The 8456-nt window shown below is 43.4% G+C and overlaps 1 long non-coding RNA gene across 1 annotated transcript in view; it reads right to left on the reverse strand.

The window, feature by feature from the left end:
* The window catches only part of LOC112551295, a 14689-nt gene extending 6835 nt beyond the window's left edge, over positions 1-7854 (reverse strand). The window contains exons 1-2 of the long non-coding RNA XR_003095573.1: positions 7583-7854; positions 221-259 (exon numbers count right to left, since the gene is read on the reverse strand). This is a non-coding gene — a long non-coding RNA (uncharacterized LOC112551295). The remainder of the gene's footprint in view (positions 1-220; positions 260-7582) is intronic.
* Between the last annotated feature and the right edge of the window lie 602 nt (positions 7855-8456).

Consider the following 8456-nt stretch of genomic DNA (forward strand, 5'->3'; position numbering starts at 1 on the left):
GAAACCCGGGGGGTTGCCCAGCCAGCCCTGGGGTCCATCCCAGCCCCCCCCCCCCTAATCAGGAAAATGAAACTTTTGAAAATGTGTTGGTTTTTCTTTAATTATTATTTTTAATCACTTGCTATTATGCAGACCTTGACTTGTGACTTTTGAATGCTTGTGTTTGGCAATTTTGATTTAATCCCAGTATTAATGATTATGTAAATACCATATTACTCACCTGTCATTATCATTCTCTGTCATTGCCATTGTCATTAACCTGCAGAATGGAATGACAAAAAAGGATACCTTATTACAGCTGCAGAAGTGAGTCCAAGCTTTGCTTGAGACTCAGTGCCTCTCCTCCCCACCCCTGACCCAGCCATCAACACACACCCCATCAAAACCCCTGTGAACAGCACCTGGCCCTTCAAGTTGGGATGGCAGAGATGACCACATGCTGCTGACCCCATCTCTTCCTTGTGTACTTTCATCTGCAGAAAGACACCAGCTTTCTTCTTTATCATTATGTAAATTTGTGCCCCTGAGAAATATCTCAGTCGCACAGCCATCCCAAAAGAGCTTTTCTCAAACCAAGGGAATACTTGTGCTTCTTTGAGGCAGGGCGCTACTGCAGCCCTGGTGTTACAGTTCTGTGCTTTCCTCCCTTAGGCATCATGTTGAAGGGAGCAAGAGCAGCAACCTTGGCTGTGGTATGCTAACAGAAAAGGGCTTTCAGGCTGAGGTGTGCACCAACAGCAGCAAATGCATCTGTGAGAAAAATGCTATTGAATTTCCAGCCATGTCTGAACAACTACAGGAATGATGTTCCCCTGGCATCCCTGCTACCCCCAGAATGCAGGCCTGACTGGTTCAGAGTCCAGGATTGAAATGCAAAAGAATACAGCCTGGTCTGCCTGTGACATTAGCTGTTCATTTCTGCTCCTGTTCTACGTGCAACGCCCAATGAACATAGACCACAACGAGCAGTGCTATTGATGCATGTTATAGTGAGAAGGAAGCCTGTTCACACTCGGGCTGACAGTTTGTCTTACCCTGAAATTGCACAGGGTCTTATTCTAGACCTGCTGACAGCTACTGTGTCTTTTAATAGAGCACAAGCTTGGAAATCTGTGTGTGTGTGACTTGAGTGCACCACTCTATATACAGTAGTCTAGATCTTCAGCTAAAGAAAGAGTATGCATATCTGGATTCCCTGGTATTGTGGTTTTAAGCAACATAAAAACCCTGTAATAATATCATTAAAATTATGTGCAAATAATACACTTCTCTGTCTCATTCAAGACTGCTCGAGGGGCATCATTTCAAAGTTCACCACCACAAACAGGTTGGAAATGTGAGCCTGCCATTGCCCACTAAATGGCAAAAAAGGGGAGGGGACAGAGTACTGCACTACATTATATATTTTAACCATTCATTATCACCTAAAATACAATGGCACAGTTTGGAGGAAAATTGGTGAAAAGATGCTACATAATTTCAACAAAAATGAAACTGTTGTAGGATATGAACTGTATTCCATCTCTTAAAAATGAAGAAGCAATATACAATATGGCAAGTCTGTTGGCAGGGTTTGGCAAATGTGTGTATTTGTAATTTCCAAAAACTCATGTCATTGCCATTTTGGGGTGAAAAGCAGAGATATCTATGGTAACATTTGAATAATGCATTTCATAATATCACTCGGTTTTTCAGTTCCTAAAAACTAACCATCTTCAATCATTTGGGTTTTAGTAGAGGGTTCTTGTAGTGATGAGGGTCCAGGAAAGGTCTGAGAGGCAAGGCTTTTTTGTGATTTCTTTTATTGTACTAACTGTCTAGTAGGGAGAGCCACTGAACATGCTTGCAGGCTTCCTCAGGTCTGAAGGAGAAGAAGATGCAGGCTGAGCTTGGGTTTCAATTGCATGATTTCAGGGTGCTGGCTGCAAAGGGCTCTGACCTCATTCAGTGCTCAGGATAGAAACTATGGACAAGGGAAGAACAAAGCGAAAAAATGCTCTAGTGGTTACATTGGACAAATACTGAGAAATGCTGAATTCTTTCAATATGCCATAGTCTCCCTTAAGTGGTGATGGGCAAGAACATATCATACCATATATCCATAAGGGCTGAAAGAAGTGACATGGGCTGCCTTGCCTCTTACCTGTGCATACCTGCTGTGCTTAACTTTGCAATTGCTATGATTTTTTTTTAGTGCCACTTTTAAATGTGTTTTGAAATAAACTGGAGAATGACAAATAACACAAAGTGAGTGAGCATTTTATTATAAGACCAACTAGTTTTAGCCTATTTAGCTAATCAATTATTGTTTATGTCTCTAGTGAGTTATGGAATAGAGAAAATCCCACACAATTTACTGATTCGTTTTGATGCACTGGCTGGGGGAGTAGTTAGCTGACTGCACGATTTCACAATGATTACACACTTAATTTATACAACACAATTTTATTTTAAAACTCTTTGCTATGTATATAACACTGCTTAGCTTTAAGAAACACCACAAACATTAAAAACACAATAATTACATATATCAGAAACAATGCTCCGAATGCACTTCCTTCCCAAACAATGCTATAAGAATTAGTGTTACAAAAACAACTACAATTACAACTAAAAGTTAAATTTGAATCAATACTATTATTTTTCATAATATACTTACAATCCTAGAATTCCGAGAAGCCAAATACCAAAATATGGTTTCATTCCTCAGTAGTACGATTTAATGGGTTGGCCTCAGTAGTACGATTCAATGGGCTCGCCTCAGCAATACAATTCAATAGGCTGGCCTCAGCAATACGATTCAATGAGCTGGGCTCACCAGTGATAGGACTACGTCCCCTTCCTTCAGTCCCTTTCGGGCGCTCCACAGCTTCAGCGTGAACTAAGAGATTCGTGTTCACGGAGAGGCTTGATTAGGCGATCAATCTAATCTGAACTTATACTTGCGATTCTTCCTTCGTTGTTCTGCAAGTGAAGTCACCTCCAAATTGGGACAGTAAATTACAGTTTTTATTGAGGGCTCGGATCTTACTCAACAGATTCTTTTGAAATTACCTTTGTTGAGCATTTTAAATTATTCTTGGGGAGACTTCCATATCACTGTAAATACTTTTTTTTTTTTTTTTACCAGTCTGGTTAAAAGGCCTTAGGCTTTGATGTCTCGGAATTCAGGATATTTGCTTTCTTTGTAAAAGACTTCTAAAGATACAATTTAAGTTAAGGCTTTAAGTGAAGTCAAGACATCTTGCACATAGCCTCAAAACAATGAGCTAGATAAGGAGATAAATCCTATCTTCTGCCTGAAACTGGCTAATGGGCAACCTTTACAAACATTCAAACTATTTCATTCAATATGACAGTTTACCCCAGCAGGACAAGTGTAATAACAACCAAACTAAATCAACAGTGAGCAAGCACATGAGTTCCTGTAGAGGAAGACTATGTATTATAAAGTCCTGTGGTCTCTCACGGTGACAAAATCTAAACCAGGCCTATCCAACTGCTTCTGCTGGCATTCATATGTACTATAAACCACAAAGTAGTATGGCTCTTTCATAGAGCTCCTGCAGAGCAACAGGATAAGTATAAGAGCAGCCTCCGCCTGTCCTGGTGCTGATGCAGGTGGAGACACTCAGTGATGCCACTGGAACAGTGAGGGTGGTGGGGAGCTGGGGCCATGCAGGGCAGGAAACCGTGGCTGGTAAATAGCATCTGGTGAGAGAAGCACTGGACGCAATGCAAGGCTACCAAGGTGACTTCCCCAGGGAAAACTTGGCTGGTCCCGCTGAGGATCTCCTGAGGTAAGGGGAGGTAGGGTTGACCTGCAGGTCTCCGCTGAGAGCTTCCCTTTCACATGGATGGACTCCTTGCGCTGTTGCTGGTCCCTGCAACAATCTGCAAGCTCCTGCAGCTTGGAACACAAATTGTAATAGAAATAATTTGTAGTGTGACACTAGGAATGACACTCCGGCTTGAGATGGAAACTACACTGCAGCCCAATGGTGGAGGATGCTGATATTGCCAGGGTATCTTCATCCTTCAGCTCCTGGGGGAAGGGATCTCTTAGTATGTGTCTTTCAGGCCCAATATTAGGATTTCCTTCTTCGCATAAAAGTCTCAAGAAATTTTTAAGAACACAGCTATCCCTCTTGCCCGGTGACTCTTCTACAACTATTTAGCCTTCACTTTTGAGGAAAGCCAAGGTAAGGCCAAGAATCAGCAATGTAGGCACCCCCAGCTTGTGTTTATTTTTGCTATGCTGTCCTTCACAACTCTGCTTGTGTCAAGAGCCTTGGGATTCAGACCTTTCACCTCTTCAGCTGTGAATCCTAGAGTCCACCTTGTCTTTGTCTCCAGCTCAGGCCTTGGATCTTTCCTCACCTCTAGACAATGACTTTTAGATCTTCTTCCCACCTTGGTTCCTGCCTCAGACTCTCCAGTTCCTAGTCCCTGGCTCGATTCCTGAATCCAGACATGTGATTCTCCCTGAATGTAGCTGCTGGCTCTACCTACCATACCAAACTGTCTATGCCTTGGTCTAATTGTGTTGTGATACTGAGGACATCAGAACCCATGATCCAACAGACCTTTATGGCCTTCCAGTTTGTTACCCGTCAGCTCTGTGTTCCTGGGGTACCCTGGCGCAGTCCCAGCCTATGTTGGTAAGGCATGTGTGTGCGTGAGAACAAGATGTGATATTATATTAATGAATGGACACTGAATTCAACCCATGGTGCCTTATGTTAATCGCTGTTTTTGTAATGTAATCACCGTTTTTAGTTGTGTTCTGAAGTTTTCCATGCCTATATGGACTATACAACATTTGACTGCCTATCCGGAGATCTACAAGGTTTCCCCCATTTCACTGGGAATGGGCCTCTCTACCATTAAGGGACTATTCACTCATTTCTCTTTATAAGCCGAACTGCAAACGCTCAGACCTTTGGGAGACAAGGGCAAACCCGAGTTTCAACACAACAACCAGGAGATCTCTAGGCTGGCAGCTACAGTTAAAAACACTAGCCATCACTTCTGGTGGGAGGCTTTGCTTGGGTGGAGCCCCAGTGCAACAGGTCTTTTGAATATCATGCTTCACCCCATTGTGGTGATCATCAGTTTCCAAATTATACTAGCAATTGGTCTGGTTCTGCTGGGTTGCTGGATGAAGCGACTGATGTGGCTGCCATGGATTGAAGATCAGACCTGGTACCATGGAGTACAGATGTGATGGGGATACTCGTTCAATGCAAGCACCCCATCAATGGGGGGACGCCTTACCTGTCAGCTCTGTGTTCCTGGGGTACCCTGGCACAGTACCCAGCCTGTCTCACAAAGGACTCACACCACCCCTTACTCTCCACCTCAGCCTGAACCAGAACTGATCAGAAGAAGGACTTACAAAGGCAATGAAGATACAGTGAGAGACGCACCTAAACCCCTCCAGATAAGGGGTAACTGGTACCAGAATCCAAAATAAATATATGCGAAAAGGTGAATCGTGATTGATGAAGAAGACTCCAGAAGCTTCCAGATTTTGGTCAAAGTCTGCACATTGACCAAAGAAGAGGAGTCAAGGTCTAAGACATGTGCTTGTAGCAAAAAGGCATGTAAATGAGTAAAATGCATAGGCAATTCCATGGTAATTAAGTAAACAGCAAACAGAGGCGGAGCTTGGGATAGGAGGAGATATGGGTGGAACAAAAGGAGGAGTGAATGTTAATGAGTATAAACCAAAGTTTAGAAATGTGGAAAAAAACGATTGTTCAGTGCAGGTCCCCGGTTTGTTGCTCTTTTGGACCTGGCCTGAAGCTGTCTCCACATTCTGACTAAGGCTGCTGCAAGCAATGTGTGCTGGTGTTTGCTCCCTGCTTGCTCTGGCTAATAAGTAACAGGATCCATGGGCAATTGGACCATCGTCTCCCTAGTCATTGGGTGCCACATGGAGTTGGGGTTTAACAGGAACCTTGACCGGTTCAAGCTTTGCCGAGTGGTGAGACCCCAACTCTCTCTCTCTCTCTCTGTTTAAGCCCACCTTCTAAACCCTAGACTTGGTTTAATCCCTCTCCTGTCTTACTCCAGGCACAGCTTTCTAAATCTGACTCTTGTGGTTAAACTTGAGCTAGACATCCCTAAATACCCAAACAAAACTGTGTAATATTGTAATTGCTTTGTTTGCTTGTCTCTCCTTGTATGGCTATTACTATTAGTGTCATTACAAGTTACATATACCTGGCGATAAAATAACTTTTATGGTCAAGCTGATTGCCATACTCTCTCTGAACCTCATTTACTCTTCTTTCTCCTTAACGTCCCTATTTGCTCTGCAGCAGTGCTTCTTTTACCTAAGCCAAAGACCCCTGTAAAGCCCCCAAATCATGTGGGGTTTGCTTATCAACGGAGTTACTACCAGAACAATTGGGACAAGAGACTGGGAAGTGCTGAGCTGGGGCATATGAGGGTGTCAGCCTGGACATACTGAGTAACCCTGCCCACTCAGACGTGACGTGACGTGTGTGTGCGTGCGTATGTGTGTGTTCGTGCGCACGTGTGTTCAATTGATTCAGAACCAAGTGCCATTGAAACTAAACCCTGCAAGGTAGCTCCACTGGGGGTGAGGACTTGCAGAAGGGAGAGATAAGCTCTGTATAGAACTACAAGTGACACTGGAAATGTAACCCTAATAAATGAGTTTACCCCAAAAGGGACGGGCAAATCTGGTAACAAGTTACCATTCAAAGTACATAACAGGAACTCAGAGGAAATCAATTGGAACATTCATATGAGTAGAAGTACAGACCTGTTTAAGTGTCAGTATTGTTTTTAGTGTCAGATTTTATTTGTAGCTGCAGTTTATAAAAGTATTTATAAAGCCCCTATCCAGATTATCAAGACAATGTATCCATCATGCCATTAAAAATAGCATTAATAATTACACCCTCTTACTTGTAATAGCATAAATGTCTTGTCTGACCTTTACAAAGTCTCCCAGGAAGTGAGATCTCAGTTGCAGGTTTTTGCAACAAGATTCAACCAGCTATCTTGCCTCCTAGGAGAAAGTATCCTATCCACTGGCTACATATTAGCTGGGTGAGATTTTTTTTGTTTTCTTTTGGGGGGCAGGGGAACAGAGTGGGTGGAAAAGGAACATTTTCCTTCTTTTAGTGTTTACTAAAAAATGCAAGACTGATAGGAGCAGAAGGATCACAAACAAGAGGGACTCATCTCTAGGTCATGAGTAACAATATTCCCAGGGAAGAGGACAAGGAAGAAACCCTAGTGTCTGGTCCCTGTTGCCACCAGGGCTCATGGCTGCTTCAATGAACAGGCATCAGAAAAAACTGCATATACAGTGCTAGCAGCAATATTTAAGAGCACTGTCCTTTAGTGATCCAGTCACCTGAACATCAGAGTGTAACTTACTAGTGTGCCCACCCTGCAGCCCCAGAAACTGGCAAAAGAAATAAGGGGGGAGGGTCCCACTTTAATATAGAAAACCTTGGGGGTTAGTGTCACCAGCTAATGGGCCAAAAGTGGAGAACAGGTAAAAGACATTATTAACACTGTAGTAACATACACTCAGCACCTTAATCCGCCACCCCCGCCTCCGGAAGTATCGCCAAACCAGCCTTTAGTCCCGAGAGCACCCAAACAGCAGCCTGCGCTTGCTCCCACATCCGAGTCCAGCTCCTTCAGTCCACAGCCCTGGCCGCCAAACCAGGGAGATTTCCAGTTCCACATCTGCGCACTCCTGGAGCCTGGACGATCAACGCTAACCCTCACACAGCTCTCTGCATTTTCTTCCAATCACCCTGGCTTCCTCTTCCTTTTTCTCTGCCCCCTACCTCCTGGGGCCTCTGGGAACTGTAGTCCAAATTACAGTCTTCATCACCAGGGATCCCGGTTTTCTTTGATTTAAAAAAATCCTCACTTTTCGCTTGAATAAAAAGGAACCCCAAATCCACATTTTTCTGTGAGTTCAATGAAACACGACTAATATATGTACATATATGTATAGTGGTGTTTCACTGTAATCATGGAAAAGTATGAATTTGGGGTTACTTTTATGCACATAATTCCCTGGGGTGTAAAAAGTAAAAGTAACATCTGCATGTGATCCACAGGGAGCATAAGGATGAGCAGGCTCAGCTCCCTAGCTGCTACTACTTGCATTGCTTACTACTAGAAAATATTTTTTTCTTTATTCTGCCTTTCATAAACACAGTGCATAGCTTATTTCATAGTGTGCTGGATTGTAAAAAATACATTATGTCCCCACAAAGCCAGGAGTAGCACTGCTGGAGCTTTCCCCCACCACTCCCACACTATGACTGAGGCGCAAGGGGTAGAAAAGGATGAGAATAATGCCCAAAGATATTTGTATGCCATGGGCTTTTTAATTGCTTAATACACACACAGTCCACCCCCCCCCCCCCCCCCCGCCAAAAAAACGCAAGAAA

The sequence above is a fragment of the Alligator sinensis genome, unplaced genomic scaffold (genome assembly GCF_000455745.1).
Source record: "Alligator sinensis unplaced genomic scaffold, ASM45574v1 scaffold148_1, whole genome shotgun sequence".
NCBI lineage: Eukaryota > Metazoa > Chordata > Crocodylia > Alligatoridae > Alligator > Alligator sinensis.